This window comes from Dermacentor variabilis, chromosome 7 (genome assembly GCF_050947875.1).
Source record: "Dermacentor variabilis isolate Ectoservices chromosome 7, ASM5094787v1, whole genome shotgun sequence".
Lineage (NCBI taxonomy): Eukaryota > Metazoa > Arthropoda > Arachnida > Ixodida > Ixodidae > Dermacentor > Dermacentor variabilis.
The window spans coordinates 144,250,024-144,268,139 of NC_134574.1; the positions used below are offsets into that span (position 1 = coordinate 144,250,024).

At 48.4% G+C, this 18,116-nt stretch overlaps 1 long non-coding RNA gene across 2 annotated transcripts; it reads left to right on the forward strand.

Moving 5' to 3' along the window:
* The first annotated feature begins 6,935 nt into the window (after positions 1–6,935).
* Positions 6,936–17,296, forward strand: LOC142587186 (uncharacterized). 2 transcript variants are annotated; one of them, XR_012829385.1, is made up of 3 exons: positions 6,936–7,043; positions 15,951–16,129; positions 16,803–17,296. It is a non-coding gene; the product is annotated as an uncharacterized LOC142587186 (long non-coding RNA). The 2 variants fall into 2 exon arrangements; XR_012829384.1 differs by lacking the exon at positions 16,803–17,296 and having other exon boundaries at positions 15,951–16,281.
* The last annotated feature ends 820 nt before the right edge of the window (positions 17,297–18,116 follow it).

The following is an 18,116-nucleotide window of genomic DNA, read 5'->3' on the forward strand; positions in this document are numbered from 1 at the left end:
TGGCCGTGACGGAGTGGAAGGTCAGCCCTGCCCACGAGAAGAATGAACACCTGAGCGGGCTGGCGTGTGCCGTACGTGACGAGAAAGGGCACGTGCAACGGAACAACAAAGGGAAGAACGAACAAAGGAATGCGAAGGTCAGGAAGAGGATGAGAACTGGAAATTTCAAACCATGAATCAATCATTACCGGCCTAGCTGTCCGTGTGTCTGCAGGACATTTCAATGCGACGGCATTATATGAGACCGACAAGTGCGTACACGGAAACGCGCAGGTCCTCTGCTGTTCGCCACCTCGCGCAGGGAAGCGCCATCACGAAGCGCGTTTTGAAAACACACACACACACACACACACACACACACACACACACACACACACACACACACACACACACACACACACACACACACACACACACACACACACACACACACACACACACACGCTGATTGTGTTTCATGTAGGAGAATTTATTTTTGATTGGGCAGAACAGAGGTGCGCTTACTGGTACTGCTTTGTGGGTCAGCATACAGTGGTTATATAAGTGCTTCTTGGTATATAACGTGCTTGCGGCTCGCGCACTACTTTTGTATATAACTCCAGAAATGTATCCGCCGAGATTATAATAATGTGCACGATGATAATGATGATAATAATGATGATGACAACGATACCGGAAGCAGTAGCAAGCCAGGCCAAAACACGGACAGCAGGCAACGAAAGCTTCGTTTTAAAAGAAGTGTGCATGCAACGATGAACAAAAAGACATCAAAAAGTGATTAGTGCTCGATCACAAACGTGCACGAAGTCAGATAATCAGTTCATTTATGACCAATAGTTTTTTTGAAGGAGACGGATACATACTTGCAGACAGAAATGAGACCGAATGGAGAGCGAAATCGAAGGCCCACTGCAACAAAATTTCACTTAGGCAAAACTGGTTTACGAGTAGTATACTGCACTGCTGAAGCAATCTTGGCAAAGCGACAGGGCTGGTAATTGTCTCGTTTTCTTATTAGCAGTCTTTAAATAGCACCTAACCAGACGACGCGTGCACTGGCTGGTGATTAGCGGTTGTGACGTAATAACCTGCACGTCGTGTACATTTCTTTTTTTTTTCAGCGCGCCGCGGCAGACGCGGGCAGCTCGCGCGGCGCCCACGCTCGTATACGTCACGTCCAGGAGCCGCGCGCGGTCTGAGTCCTGCGTCACTTCCGGTGAGAAGTAATGGCGGCGTTTTTTTTTTCCCCATATCAGTTTCAGTAGGCTCTTTCGGGATGCATCCACTCGTATTTCAAAAGTGAAATTTTGCATGGAGGCTCCCCATCTATATCTCCGCTAACAGAAGCAAGGCTGTCTATACGTGTCCCGCAATTTTGTTGCAGACGACCCTTAACAAGAAGCAGAAAAATTCGGTTTGCTACCCGACACTGCTGGAAGGTGAGACTGCAAAATGAAAAAAAAAACGGAAAATCGGAAAGGAATGCGCTCGTGCCAAAAATAAAGCGCGGGAGTACTGTTGAGGGATGACGAACTATGCGTGGGCAACGTGAACATGCGAACGCTTTGTGGCGGTTCGCACAGTTCTCGTGATTCAGTGCTGGTTTCAAAGTGCTCGCCGCCGCTGCGACTGTTATGCAAATCAGGGCGAGTGCGATGATGGCGTTGCCTTTAACGACCGTTATATTTGAAGCTGTTGGTACGTTCTCCCTCACGTGTTGTTTTTTTTTCGCATTGTTATTCGACCTGGACCATGGAATGGGCAGAGATGCCCATTCCATGGTCCGAAGCAGCCGGCCGCGAAGGCAAGCGTGAAAAGTTGACATTCTTTATTTCGTAGTCATTCCTTACAAATAACAAAGACGAAATGTGAGGACGGGAACAGAAAAAGCAGCTTTTCCAGTAGCTTGACAACGGATCCAGCCCTGATTGTATGTTTCAGTGAAAATTTATGGAAAGGAGAAGAAAGGCAGGGTGAAAATAGTGCTTATGGCACATCTTACGTAGAAATGAGCATAAAACAAACGTACGCAAAGATGTATCCGTACACATCTACAGCTTTCTAGATATACATGGCATCCGTGGCCATAAATCTATTTGGCAAATCACGATACAATCTTATTGAGAATATATATTTACACATAATCAGTAAGTACAGCATGGCATATCAAAGTTAGTAAATATAAGTAGGTAACACAACATCTGCTCGAGACATGCGTACAGTTGTTTTAGCCGGTGTCATAACACAGGTTCGAAACAAACATTTTTCACAGCCTCAGGAAACGCGCGCACGCAAACACACACACACACAAACCATAGCGTAACACATCGCATTGCACTGAAACATTGACGTTAATTCAGGATTGCCTGACAGATCAAGCTCACAAACTGGCGTCCAACCTCTATGCCCGCCTATTTTGTGGACATGAAATGCTTCTTTAGGATTCGCCCGATTCACAACCACACGCTCTCGTAGTAGCGGAGGTGTAGAATGGGGGGGGGGGGGGGGGCTCTTCGCACCTCCCTTGGAGATAGACCGACCCTTTCGGGCCAGGCACCTCATTTAGCACGTGTGCCTCAGTGAGTGAGTGAGTGAGTGAGTGAGTGAGTGAGTGAGTGAGTGAGTGAGTGAGTGAGTGAGTGAGTGAGTGAGTGAGTGAGTGAGTGAGTGAGTGAGTGAGTGAGTGAGTGAGTGAGTGAGATAACTTTATTAACGTGTGCCTCAGTCCATCAGCCGAAAGAGGTGAGCACATAAGGAGGACGCATACCGGAGCAGGGCACATTGAGCCCGTTGAATGTTTAGTCGACGACCCCCATGCGTAGCTCGTTAAGAAACGCAACATGACAAGGCGGTTTATATGACAGGCCGCGCTTGCGCAACGCTCCTAGAGCACTCGTCTCGACAGGAGTCGCCGCCGCGCCAGAAGGTGGCGCCTCGATGCGGTTAGGCTTAGTTAGGCATAGTGAAGCGCGCACTCCCGCGGTCCGTATACTTTTGCTCACGGGTGTTAACTGTCTACGTGACGCCGTGCCAGGTTTTCAAATAGTATTCTTATTCAAGTCATGTGAGAGCGCGTGGTGGCAATATTACGGCCTGACCCCCCCCCCCCCCCCCCCAATGTTTACGGCGCAGGGAGGAAAGCCCGGGTGACAAAACTTTTAAGTCGGGCACGTGACTAACGAAAGCAGCTTGTCAACAGAAGCGCGCTCTGTTCTGTTTGCTCCATACTTGGCAGGCCGCGGCACGGTCGCGTCGCGTTGCTTTGCGAATGCACCGCGCGATTTTCTGGCATCCGCTCGGAGCTATTTGCCGCAGGGGTGACGCTGCGGAACCTCGCCACGCCGTGCCTGAATGCCAAGCTATGTTCTCCAATTATGCCATCAAAGCAAAGAACAAGAGTAGGTGGGACAGGTGCCAGTTGTCACATCGCGCGCTCCCCCGAGTGCTTCCATAAGGTGCCGCGCGGGCGACAGGCAAGGTCCCCTGTGCAACATACATGCCACATTTACGTAACGTCCGCCGCAATACGTCTTGTAGAGGTCTAATTTTAGCCCACCGGGGCTGCAGTACTGCAGCGCGGAGCCTTTCGAGCTTCCGGCGCTTGACGCAGTGAGCGGCGATCTAAGATTCCTGGGGAGGCTTATTTGTACGTTCTTGCGAGGAATGCGTGGGCGAGGAAAATGGAGTCGTGGGAAAGGGGGAAGAGAGAGGGGACGACGCTGTATGAGTGACTGGTGACGCCGCTGCTTCTTCGTCGCGCGGTTTCCGAAACGCTAAAGGGGTTTGTTCTTCTGAACTCTTTCTCGCGAAATTCTTACGAGATGACTAGGTTCGCGCAACGCATTTTACGTAAAGGCTACAATATTACGTCAGCATTTTCTCATGCGATAAGCATTGTTTGCCTATTTCCGGCTTTCTGAATCTATCTATCTATCTATCTATCTATCTATCTATCTATCTATCTATCTATCTATCTATCTATCTATCTATCTATCTATCTACGCTCTTACGCCAACACACGCCCCAGTTGTCGTCATTCCAGCTTTGTCATCCGAATCTCAATGTGATGCCGCCGTCGTTACGCCATCGTTGTCAAACACTCATCGCGATGACGTCACGTATTACGGTGGCAATCATATGGACACTCCGGGCACACTTCTGCCGTCGTCGTCAGCGTCACCGTGACGTACCCTATAAACTCCAAGGGCGATAACATCGTTGCCGCGCACCGTATATGCTGTACGCGCGAATGAAAGCGTGCGGGGCTGAGCCGACGATGATGGCTAAATCTTGCGCGCGCTAAGGAGGGAAGCGGGGAGGTCGTGGATGGTGGTGATACGGTGGTGGTCGTAATAATAACTATATTTACTGCGCAGAAAACTTACTTCTCCGCGCCCTCTCACGACAATGTCCACCCCCTGCATTGCCAGTTTCTCCCTTGTTTGATCCTTCTATTATTATTATTATTGTTGTTGATGTTGTTGATTATGATGATGCTGCCATTCTACAGTGGTTATGGCCTCCAAGTTTCCATAGTATGTTGTATTTTTCCATGCCCATATTTCGTCATTTCATTCACGTACTCCTACCATTTAAAACTCTTTTCTGTATCTCGGTTTCTCACAACGGCGACTGCGATAAATTGAGGTGCATGTACTATATATGGAGGGCGTGTCAGGCGCTGCTGTCTTTTATCAGCTATATCCCTTGTGCTTTCATGTCTCCTGTTTCATTTCCCGCTCGTCTTATTTCCTTCTTTTCCTTCCTCTACAAGCTCGTGCTGTATGCCGCTGCATGCAATTTGCCTGATTTACGTTCGGTAGACGAAGTCCTCTCTTCCGTGGTTTCGTCGACGATGTTTTCTTTTTTTTTTTCGCGGAGAACGTATCGCTTGCACGTTTCTGACATCGCGTGCATCAGCGGGGGCGCCTTAATAGGTGTGCGGAAAACCCAGGCCGGCTATACATTGCGGCCCTGAGAAGACGTCTCTCCTCACCTCCTCCCCCACCCACACACACACAGACGCACACACACTTCCACAGTCCTATGCTTCGCACGACTCTTTTACGGAGGACCAGCAGCTACCAACCGGCTGCGGCATTGCGGAGCGGCAACTGAGGCATCGCGGTCTGACGCTGCTCGGATTCCCGCAGACCGAAAGGCGTGTACATAAAGGCGAGGGGTAGGGGGGGGGGGGGGGAGGGGAGAGTGACACATCTCCTCCGGAACACTTAGCGTAGCTTTGGGATTCAGGCCCGACGAAAGCGGCAGTCGTTCCACGTAAAATTTCGCCATTTGCGTAAAACGCCTCTTCTGACACGTGATCGCCGTGGGCGTGGCACAGCGGGCCAAAGCAGTTGACGGGACCCGGCCGGGTATATACACGGGTTCCTCGAATAACGCGACTTTCTGATGCGTTAGGGCAGGCGTTTCCCCATTTGATGTATGCCCGTGTAGGTCGCTAGAACTGTACTCCAGATTGAAACGTTGAATTCGAAAGCTGCGGATACCCGGCGTCGAGGGAATTCAAGCTTACTCGCCAATTTCGTGTACCATAATCTTTTGCGGTCGACTGTACGTGCTTTCTTTCTTTTTTTTTTCGCAGGTCCAAGCGTTTGCGCTCAGATGCGACGTAAGCACCGTGACGACACTTCCGCTCTAAGTGAAGTGAGACGACAGTGAAGAGCAGCTATTAGGCCGGAATCGAGAAAATTGACATTCGAAATCCTGGAATATTCGAATTGATCAAACATAGTAGTACAGAGCTCATAGTACGAGTCCTGTAGCCTATTCGTGAACGAGAATCAATTCGTCTACGATGACTTAGCGCACGAGCGATCCGTGAAATGTTAGAGTACGAATTGCCATAACCTTTCGAGCGTCGCTTATTGACGAACTGCGCAGTTGAGCACACGATGGTCTGTCTTCGTCTTCAAGCTCCACTGCACACGTTAAAGTACCCTGAACTGCTTTTGCTTCCGTGACTGCATATGTTTAAGAGCACTCATTAGCATGTCTTTCTCTAGCTTTGCGCTTTCAAGAGAATGAGTCATCTTTTTTCTGTAGATCAATCAATCTTTTCGATTTCCCATTGTGTTATGTTTCTTCCCTATAGAAAAATGTTCGGTATCAGCAGGCCCGCGAAGCCGCGGTCCGGTACTCTGACTAGTGCAACAATGCTGAATTTCTTTGATATTGTTCTCCCCTGCCAACTTTGTATTGTATCTTCTCTAGTCGCTAATGTAACGTGCCTTCGCAATATGAGTCTATTCGTGGGCTGTCATTGTATGAAAAGCTTAGCTAAACCAATGAAAGCCTTTTACACTGCAAAAGTGCTTGAAATTTAATGTGTGGCCTGCACAGTTACCGCCTGTATTACGCGCCTCCTGTCGGTGAAGAGAGAGAGATATATAAAACATTTATTTGGACAATCGAGATCGTTGCTCTTGAGGTTGCTCTATCGGTGAAGAAACGAATCGCAGAAAAGCCTAATCACAATTATAACGATTCGGAGCTGAATTTTCTACGAAACTCACATAAAAGCCACCAAAATAAATGATGCGGTGCCTTTTGAATTGAACTTCATCGCCGTAAACAACATCTTAAGCACACTTCCTAGCAGCCGACAGCGTACGTGTCACATGCGTCGTTTCAGAGGTCGCTTGAATGTGAAAGCGATACGCCACGAAATTCAATGAAGATATGAAAATTTAGTGTCAGCCTCCGGAAGACGAAGCAGTGACACGGGCGGTCATCCTGAAGCGACAGCAGAAGGTCGGTGTCAAGTCCGCGCTCTTTATGCGACAACGCGATGGGTAAAATAACACTTCGCGACAGGCGGTGCATTGCCCTCCCTATGCGAAAGGTCGCGACAGCCCATGCGAGACAACTAACGCTCGTTCTTTCTTCCGAGCTGCGCTTCGTTTGAAAGGGCAGCGGCCCGTTTCAGTCGACGTTCCAGGGTGCCGTCTGTGCCGGACGGCGGTCAAGAGAGGAACAATCAAAACAGCGTGCATAACAAGAGGAGGGGTCAGCCGACTACGGTACTCGTCGTGCTCTTCTACGCGCGCTCGCATTTCAGTCTGTATACGGCGGGCTAGCTGCGCACTGTGATGCCACCAAGATGCTGACTTTAGAACCACCTGCACTCGTGCCGCGCATGTGCAGTTTCATGCGCCCGTCCGTCTGTCTCTCTGCTTGTCTTTTCGCATGTCTGTCTGTTCGCATGTTCTTCTGTCTGTCTGTCTCTCTGCTTGTCTTTTCGCATGTCTGTCTGTCTGTCTGTCTGTCTGTCTGTCTGTCTGTCTGTCTGTCTGTCTGTCTGTCTGTCTGTCTGTCTGTCTGTGTCTGTCTGTCTGTCTGTCTGTGTCTGTCTGTCTGTGTCTGTCTGTCTGTCTGTCTGTCTGTCTGTCTGTCTGTCTGTCTGTCTGTCTGTCTGTCTGTCTGTCTGTCTGTCTGTCTGTCTGTCTGTCTGTCTGTCTGTCTGTCTGTCCGTCCGTCCATCCATCCATCCGTCCACAACCACCCACCGAACCAAACGCTGGCGAGCAAATACTCAACGTACCTCAGAGGCCTATAATATTAACGTACTTGTAAAATACGCCAAAAATAAAACGAGCATATAGATTGCCGTTGCGTAGCAAAGTTCTGTGAAACACCTGACGGTCGCAATTCGCCTGCACAAGACAGGGGGAGAAGTCTCGAAGCTCCTTTGCTTCTTACGTGCGCGACACGGCCATAATAGGATGCCTAGCGCAGCTGTTGTGCTAATCCGAACAACACGACCAAGCCGGCTGCGAAAGCCGAAAGACTCAACGGAGTTTTCAGACAGCTGAATAAATAAGAAACAAGACAACAGCACGCATGCTCACCGGCCACTACTGGTTTATTAGAAACGCCACATAAAGCTCGTATAGAAGAGAGAAGCGGCTAACAGGGCAGAAGGAACAGGGCTCGTGAGCCTCGACTTAGTGGGGATGTGTTCTAGCCGAGTTGCTCGTTATTTACGTTCGCGCTAAGCAGTACGCTTCGCGGCACTCGCGGTTAAGCTTCTCTCATGAAAGAAAATTAAGGAAGTCTGCAAATTGTCCAGCATAGACGTGAAACAGCATCAGCTAGCACATCTGTGTCACTGTTGTTCGTTGAGGGTGGAGCCGATACAACCTAGAGAGCACAAGGCCTGTTGACTCCCATCCATGATGTCATGCATTAGATTATACCGTGCATTAGAGCACACCCATTAGATTCTGTGGCCCGACTGTCATGCAATCAAATGGGTAGGCCGCGGTGATTTTGACGTCACCGCTTTCGTCACGCCAGCCTTGGCAATGTAAATTTCGGGCCAGTAGCGTGACGTCATGAATCGGAGTGAACAGGCCTTCTGCTATGTAAGTGGTGTGGATAAGAGTTGGCTCGCGCGCCCAGCGCGCATCGCATTTCTTCGGTTATTGCGCAGCCACTATGCCTTCTGCCGCGCCATGTTGATAACTCACGCAGAATGCCTTGCTTCTTACTGCGGCCAGGGCTCTCGCGCTATCGGGAAGCGCTTTCAATATTTGCTGCCTCTTATTCAAGCACGGTTTTCCAATCGGCGTCCTTCGTCGCAAAGAGAGAGAGAGAGAGAGAGAGAGAGAGAGAGAGAGAGAGAGAGAGAGAGAGAGAGAGAGAGAGAGAGAGAAAACATTTATTCTGACCATCGAGGTGGTTGCTCTTGAGGTCGAGTGGGTGGTGTCCTAATTCCAGGACTCCACTGGCCATGGCTGCTCCACGCACTTGCTGTACAGGAGCTTCTTGTCACGCCAGGGTATCGCCGGTCAGCTGTACCTCCCACCACTCAAATGACGTGCTAGGCGTCTTTAAGTGTTGAGGTTTGCCCCCGCACCATCACGATATGTGAAAGAGTGTTGGGCGTGTGTCGCCGCATCAGGGGCAGATGCCGCGATATGTATGTGGGAACATTTTACTGTATCTGTGTAGATTTGGAAATGTGTTGGTCTGAATAAGTCGGAGAGCTACGGCATCTTCAGTGCTGAGCTTTCTGTGAGGCGGAGGATAAATCCTGTGGTTGAGTCGCTGGATCTCGAGTCGGTCGCAGTAATTGGACGGCAGGGGCATGAAGGTAAAGGGTGGGGATTGATGAGACGATTGGTCTTGCCCTGCTCGGTTGATTAGCGCTCGAGCTAGGGCGTTCGCCCTTTCGTTCTCCTCCAGACCCGCGTGGCCCGGCGTCCACGTGATTTGATGGTGTTCTTGCAGCCTCGGGCCTAGAACCTGAGCCGCCAGCAGCGGTGTTCGTCCGTTGGTAAAGTTACGGCAGGCCTGTTGCGAGTCGGTAACGACATGGACTTCCCTGCCACACCCTGTCCTCTTGCTTTATTACCAGCGCCGCGGCTATGGTCTCAGCCGCAGCTGGGGTCTCTACCCTTACGCAGGCCGCGAGAGTGCGCGCGGCGGCCAGAGGAAAAGAGGAAACGATCGCCGATGGCAGGAAATCCATTACCGCGATGCGACATAGTCCGCGCGCTCTTCTTTCCCGCCCTCCAAACACGCGCGCGCGCTTACGTGTGTTGCCACACGTACTACAAACACGCCCACACGCCCGCGCGTGCGCGCGTCCGGGGTGCCGCCTCGGTAGTGAAACCGCGACGCGACAAGAGGCAAATGTCGAGGCCACTCGTCTGTGTCCGTATAAACACAGACACCAAACCTCGCTGCGCTGTCCTCCCAGAATAGAATCGATCGTCTACGTAGTGAAGGAATAGCCAGAGCCTGGAGATGACGCGAGCGGCTGCGGGAGACGTAATCGAGTGCGCACGCGTGCATGCATACACGCGACGTATGTGACTCAGCCGTACGGAATGCGCGACGAGTATAGTATACAACGACCGCGGATCACCGTCACAGAGTGATTTCTTTATTGAATGCGCGACAAGTATAGTATACAACGGCCGCGGATCGCTGTGAAGTAGGGTGATTTATTTGCTGAATGCGCGACGAGTATAGTATACAACTGCCGGGGGATCGCTGTGACGTAGAGTGATTTCATTATTGACGCCCATGAGCTTCGATGTGTTTCATATTGATTCGCTTACACAGTTCTAACGTTCCGGAAAATTCAAATAGAAGCAAGCAAGCCCTTATTCGTCGATTCCGTCATGGCACCGCCTGTGCGGAAGACACCGTTCGCGCAAAATTGGGCGCGCAGTTATAGCTCATTGCTGCGTGCGAATGAAGTATCGCGTAAAACGGAGACACGCGTCACATTCTGCTAGAATGTATAAAATGTCACATCGAGGACAGTAACAAAATGTGTCACGCATACGTGTAAAATACGAGGGGCGTCCGCCACAACCCCGCCGGGAACGACACACTCTAACGGGGCGATCTGAGTATACTCTCTCGAGAACTCATTCGGGCAGCCTGCATAGAAGTTGTATAATTTTATCAATACTAACGGGAAAGTAAGACATCCACCCAAACGTAGCTAAGTGTTACAAAGGAAACCCATAAGCCTTCCTCGAAAGAAAAGAAAATTCGTCCTGGTTCGGGACGAGGACGAACTTTTCCACCTGTGTTGATTCGAAAAATTACGGGGCCAATCACAGATGTCTAAATTCGGTTTAGTTCGACTCGCCATTACAGTGTTATTTCGGAAACGGGCTCCGACCGTGTTCGTTCGTACGTATACGTGCGTTCGCTCGGTTTCTATACGCACACGAGAGAGAGAGAGAGAGAGAGAGAAGGGAGGGAGGGAGGGAGGGAGGGAGGGGAAGAAGGAAAGGCAGGGAGGTTAACCAGACTGAGTCCACGCACGCGTCTGCTTGTCCCTTGGCGTCCGAAAACTAGCGCCCCCGAGTAGCTATTCAGAACGGTGAGTCGCGCCGCCGTATCAATACCGCTCTGAGCCTCGCACAAAGCAAACGACCTTGACCTTGACACCTTCCAGTGGTGTCTTCGGCCTTTCTACAGCTTTGGGCTGCGGTTGTACTAGAGCTAATGAGGAGGAGGAAAGGGGGAGCGGAGCGCGTAACTGACACCGATTATTGTTGCGTGGCAAGATACAACCCAAACATTTTTGTTACTGTCCTCGATATGACATTTTTATACATTCTAGCAGAATGTGACGCGTGTCTCTGTTTTACGCGAGTCTATACGAACACACATTCATTCGTACTTACGAGCTTACATAAGTTCGAATGTATACGGTCGGGCCTTCACTCTTAAACAAAATTACACCCTTTGGGTTGTACCTTGCCACACAACAATAATCGGAGTCAGTTACACCCTCCGCTCCCCCTTTCCTCCTGAAGAAATGAAATTGATTTCATATTTTCTGCCGATCCCAGCATACTGCAGGATGTAGAAGTGATAGGTAGGGTAAAGTGCAGTCATCATAGATTAGTGAGGGCTAGGATTTACCTCAATTTCAACAGAGAAAGAGTAAAATTGGTCAAGAATAAACAGGTCCACGTAGAGGCAGTAAGAGTAAAAGCAGACAAACTTAGGCTGGCACTTGCAAACAAATATACAGCCTTAGAACAGAGAAATGATGATGATGACATAGAGGTAGTGAATGAAACCGTAACGAGGCTGGCTTCAGAGGCAGCAATCGAAGTGGTAGGCAAGGCACCAAGGCAACCAGTAGGCAAGCTCTCCGAAGTAACAAATGACTTAATAAAGAAACGACAAAGAATGAAAGTGTCCAACTAAAGAGATAGAATTCGCGGAACTGTCAAAGCTGATAAACAATACGAAAATAAGTGATGTTCGTAATTATAACGTGGGAAAGAGTGACGAAGCCGTAAAAACATGGGCGCAGCCTGAAATCAGTGAGAAGGACACTTGGCATAGGACAAACCAAGGTGTATGCACTGAAAGATAAGCAGGGTAATATCATCAGCAATCTCGAAGGTATAATTCGAAGGTAAATTCTACGCTGTCTGTACAGTACCCAGAGGGCTCAGGAGTACTCTATTCGAAACAATAATGAACAGCATACAGAAACTCCTTCTATAGCTAGAGATGAGGTCAAAAGGACCTTGCATAGCATGAAACGGGAAAAAGCAGCAGGAGAGGATGGAATAACGGTCATGGAGACATAATGCTAGGAAAACTGGCGGCTCTCTATACGAAGTGTCTATCGACTTCAAGGGTCCCAGAAAACTGGAAGAATGCAAACATTATACTAATCCACAAAAAGGGAGACGTTAAATCTGAATAATTATAGGCCCATTAGCTCACTCCCAGTATTATATAAAATATTTATCAAAATAATCTCCAACAGAATAAGGGCAACACTGTACTTTAGTCAACCAAGGGAACAGGCTGGCTTCAGGAAGGGACACTCTACAATGGCTCACATCCATGTCAGTAATCAGGTTATCGAGAAATCCGCAGAGTACAATAAGCCTCTCTATATGGCTTTCAAAGATTACCAAAAAATCATTTGATTCAGTAGAGATACCAGCAGTCATAGAGGCACTGCGTAATCAAGGAGTGGTGTCCGCTTACCTAAATACCTTGGAAAATATCTACAGAGATTCCACAGCCACCTTAATTCTACAAAAATAGGAAGATGCCTATAAAGAAAGGGGTCAGACAGGGAGACAATCTCTCCAATGCTATATGTTCCCTGCGTGCTTGGAAGAAGTATTCAAGCCAATAAACTGGGGAAGCTTAGCAGTAAGGATTGACGGCGAATATCTCAGAAACCTTCGGTTTACCGATGACATTGTTCTATTCAGCAACACTGCAGACGAGTTACAACAAATTATTGAGGGCCTTAACAGGGAGAGTGTAAGAGTGGGGTCGAAGATTAATATGCAGAAGAACAAATAATGAAACACTGGGCAAGGGAACAAGAGTTCTGGATTGCAAGTCAACCTCTATAGTCTGTGAAGGAATACGTTTACGTAGGCCAACTAATCACAGGGAACCCTGACCATGAGAAGGAAATTCACAGAAGAATAAAGATGTGTTGGATCGCATGCGGCAGACATCGTGAGCTCCTGACTGGAAGCTTACCGTTATCACTGAAGAAGGAAGGTATACAATAAGTGCATTTTACCTGTGCTGACATATGGGGTGGCTACTTGGGGACTGACAAAGAAGCTTGAGAACAAGTTAAGGAGCGCGCAAAGAGCGATGAAACGAAGAATGCTAGGCATAACTTTAAGAGACAGAAAGAAAGCAGTTTGGATCAGAGAACAAACGGGCATAGGACGATACTATAATAGACATTAAGAGAAAAAAAATGGCGCTGGGCAGGTCATGTAATGCGCAGACTAGATAACCGTTGGACCATTAGGGTGACAGAATGGGTACCAAGAGAAGGGGTGCGCAGTAGAGGACGGCAGAAGACTAGCTGGTGCGACGAAATTAGGAAATTTGCGGGTGCTAGCTCGAATCGGTTGGCGCAGGACAGGGGTAATTGAAGACTGCAGGGAGAGGCCTTCGTCCTGCAGTGGACATAAAACGGCCTGATGATGATGATGATGATTATACGTCATCTGTCTTGCTTGAGTTTCCTTTATTGAAAACGCTGCGCTCGCTACTCTCTTGTCGAGAATGCCCTGTCATGCTATAACACGCATGCCGTTCGTGACTTGGAAGTACCGGGCTCGCAGCGCTAAAGAAAGGAAATGCGGACAAGACAGATGACGATTATTGTTGTGTGGCAAGATACGACTCAAAGGGTGTAGTTTTGCTTAAGAGTGTAGTGGAATTCGGCTGACCCGACGTCAGGGTTCCGAGCCCAGCTTCTAGCCCTTTCTCTTATCTGAGAGACATTGTCGCCAGAAACGATGATTCTGCGCTGTTCGAGGCGACGAAAAATAAAAAATGAAAGGAACAATGTCGCGACCGGACGGAAATGACGGCGCATGCCACAGATAACGCGAGGAAAGTATGCAAAACGTTACTCAGAGCGAAAGAATCGTGCACGTATCAGCGCCCGCTGCCGTCCAATGCGAAGCCAAAAAACACTTGGAAGCTCTCGAGTGACGACCGCTGGGTGCGCGCATTCCGCCGAAACTGCCACGGAAGCACCACACAGTGGCTATGACGTCACGCCACAGTTCTCTTCAGGACGTTGTTTTCCCGCGCGGGAACCAGTTAGATAGAAAGGAGGTTTCTCGCCTTCTTTTAAATTACCTGCAGGACACGGATTTGGCCTCCTCATGGTGACCTTAGGAGTGGCTATGTGTAGTTGTGAGGTCTGTGTCTGATTTATATGATTTATGTTTTTTAGGTGTCGCTACGGTGAAGCAATTGCCGGCAGCTACTGCAAGGCTAATCCCACCAGTAGCCTACAACCACTCAACTCAACTCAACTCGCGCTGCTTATAGCTCGAGAAGTGGGAGGTACGGATTCCAGACTTCGGTGGTTGCATTTCGATGTGAGCGAAACGAAAAAAAAAATACGAAGAAGAAAGAAAAATACGCTTGCGTGCTTAGACATGAGTGCACGTTAAAGAGCCCCACCTGGTCAAAACCAATTAGGAGCCCCCCCCCGCCCCCCCCCCCAAATCTCATACGGTGTGCCTACTACAACTCGCCGCCTATATATTTCGAGACGTTAAACTTCACAACTTCATTTTTTTTTTTTTCAAATCGTAGATTCATTTTCACTTTTTCATATGTCATTTATATACAGAATGTCTAAACCTTTATTGCGCCTAATTATCCGTCTCAAAAGCGTGATGAATTTCCTAAACGTCCTTGTTATACCAGTACACACAAATACCCAAGAAAGTGGATGGGGAAGCAGCGCCGCGGTAGCTCAATTGGTAGAGCATCGCACGCGAAATGCGAAGGTTGTGGGTTCGGTTCCCACCTGCGGCAAGTTGTTTCTTCATCCACTTTAATTTCCATTAATTTATCGTTTCTTTATGTCATTTATTAAGTACAAGTAATTTCCCCTATGTTGTCCTTGGTGTCAGTGTTTGTTGGCTTCTTATGATATGACTATATATATATATATATATATATATATATATATATGTTGTATGCTATATGTATTTCTCGGTCGCGATTGTCCCCTTTGCGCAAGAAGCGAGAGGGAGCCAATCGCGGTCCAGAATTTCGATCCGGATCGGGCTCGATCGCGATCAAAAGTGGCCGTGTGACACCGGTGTAAGTCATTGTCTTTTTTTTTTTTTTTTTTCAACGCATTCTCTGCCTACGCCCTACCATGGAGCCGGTGCAGCAGAGCGGGCGCGGCCGGCAGGAACACGCGTCCGATATAACGGAAGGCGCCGAAGTACTAACCTCCGTATAGCGTAATCTCTAAAATGACTCGGATGCAGCGAAGGAATGGCACCGATTATAGTGGAGCATTTGCAAAGTCCTGAGTAGATATTGAAATGTGGTAAACAAGATCCTCGAGACTCTGGAAGGGTGTGAGAACTTCGCACGGCTTCGGCGCCTTTGATGTACGAATTGCTTGGATTTACGTAGATGTACGAACGTTTTTATTTCTTCACTCCTTCTTCTTAGTTGTTTTTCATTGGCTGAGATATTTAGAACACCCGGCCTTTTCAGTGGACAACCTTTTTCACTTTTCAGTACTGATAAAGTAGCCGAAGAAGAGTTACAACTTCATCAGACCCCCTCTCCCCCCCCTCTCTTCCGTGATGACGGTTATACTTTCCGCCATCGGTAAAGAAAGCTAAATCACCCTTCTTGTAAACCTACGAGCCATGCCTAAGGGCGAAAATTCTGAGATACATAATCCTTACCTTCAACTCTCTTCCGCTTTCCTCCATAGGCCAAAAACCCCGGTGTCATTCAATCCTACAAAATTGATTCGTTGATTGACTGACTAATTAGTTAATTGACTCGATTGATTGATTGATTGATTGATTGATTGATTGATTGATTGATTGATTGATTGATTGATTGATTGATTGATTGATTGATTGATTGATTGATTGATATCTTCTATTATACAGAATGATGGCAGTGTGGCCTCAGCTTGACAGGGAAACAAAGGACAAAGAAAGCACACAAAGAAAAATACTTTCGACGAGCCCTGGGACTGAGACAACCGACGAAAGTATACTTGGAGTTGTAAAGCTGAGATGCGACCAACCCGAAGACTGTCAACGAGAGATCATGAGCAAGACATTCTGTAAGTCGCTAGTGCAGTATCGGCGCGAAACGCTTCTACGTATATATGTTTAATTTCGTCGTTGTTATTTTGTTCTGAAGTTATGTCGCGTGGCAACCGAAGCGAAAGAAAAATAAACAATTTAGGCAAGCAAGCACATTGCTGCCGCCAGAGTTGCATTCTTCACTCTGACCCACATCCCGTGAGCTGTTGTTCTTCCAAAACGCATTACTCATAGGCGACGTCAGCTGTCGGCGACTCACTGCCTCCGCGCGAGGCGCGAAAACCGAAACCGCGCGTTCAAACAAGCGCAACGTCCGGGCACGAACGCCAAGGCACTCCTGACGTCAGCGAGAAAGAATGGCGCGCGCAGATAACGGCCGCTTCCGCAGCGACTGTGCGTGCAGAAATCTAGGGCGCGTAGAATGCCGAGCATACTTCGACCCGGTAGACGCGCGTCGGATCTCGAGAGGTGAAAGCGATTCGTCAGAGCAGGAAGGGAAACTTTTTTTTTTCCAATACGTTTCAGAAGGGCCATGCTCTGCGTATGCTCCACCGAGTCAGGTGTCGCCTAGCAGCCGTTCTGTATACCGGTAGATCACATTTTCCCTTTGTCTTCTACAGAACAAGTCTCTCTCTTTCTCTCTCTCTCTCTCTCTCTCTCTCTCTCTCTCTCTCTCTCTCTCTCTCTCAGGTTTCGCCACAAGGCCTGGCACACTGAAGGTTCCTGCCAAAGGAAGCGAAGCTCGCAGCGCGGTTGGGGCGGCTACGTAGATGCCGCTTTAGCATCTGAATTTAGCATCTGACCAACCCAGTTGCTGCCAGGGAACACGAAACACAGTCTGGGTTGGCAGCGAGTCAGCTGTTGGGACGATGTGAAGAAATCTGCAGCCATTTGGAGTGAGCTGATACAATCGCAGGGACAGTTGGAGATCAATTGGAAAGGCCTTTGTCCTGCGACGGACTTAAGGCGGGTCGCTGATTACGATGACGAATCAGCCTCATTAACAAAGTACCCTTTCTACACTCTGCCCCCCCCCCTTGGTAACTCGAAGCAATACCACATCATGTACGAGCGATTCGAACAGCCTGAACCAGTACCGCCAAGGAGCTGAGAGCCAGTGAGAAGAATCGATGCGCTAATTCTCAACGGTGCTGACCTTGTAGAGCTGAAATATAACACTTAAATATAAGCAAGTTGGTCCAAGAGGAGCGCTTACCTCGCAACTAGTACTAGTACCTAGTACTAGTACTAGTACTAGTTGCTAGTTGCTAATACTAGTGCCAACGCACCAACGTATAGCAATGCGAAAAGGGAGCACTCAAATTTTTATGCGAGACGACATACATCAACTTTACATCTGTGCTCAAAGCAACATGTCTTCCTTATGACTAAATGTTCAGCGGGAAGCTACCTTACACAGATTCGCACTCTACGCTACACAGAATGCATGCGTCGAGAATAATAGCCGCTCCAGAGCACATTCCCTGCTCCCTTTCATATTCCTTCGCGTAATATGAATCAATCAGTTAATGATGGCAGCTTCGCAAGCTGTCCGTCAGTAGCTGCTTAGCTCATAAAAATTATGTTAGGCTCCATATAAAATGTTGAATGGCGGTTTCTTCTGAGAAGTCTATAATTCGTCCACAAACAGCTCGAGAAATTATACGGCCGTATACTGCGTTAATAATTGTTTCAGACTTACTGCAAGTAGCCATTTCAGAAGTGTATAGACTACAGTTAGACAAAGGGACATAGTCTCGTTTACATTCGCCTGTATGTGGAACAAGAGAATAGAGATGAACTAAAGGCAGGGTGCTTTTTCGGAAAAATGCTTAAAAGCGCTCTATAAGAAGTCTACAGAGGACAATCTTCAAACCGTTTAATTTCATTGATATAAGGGCTGTAATATTGTAGGGCGTTCATCCAAGCTAATCTAAACGAACAGAACGGTCCTTCTACCTCAAGAACGTGGTGAGCCGCGAGACACTCCGGTAGTAGGTCTAT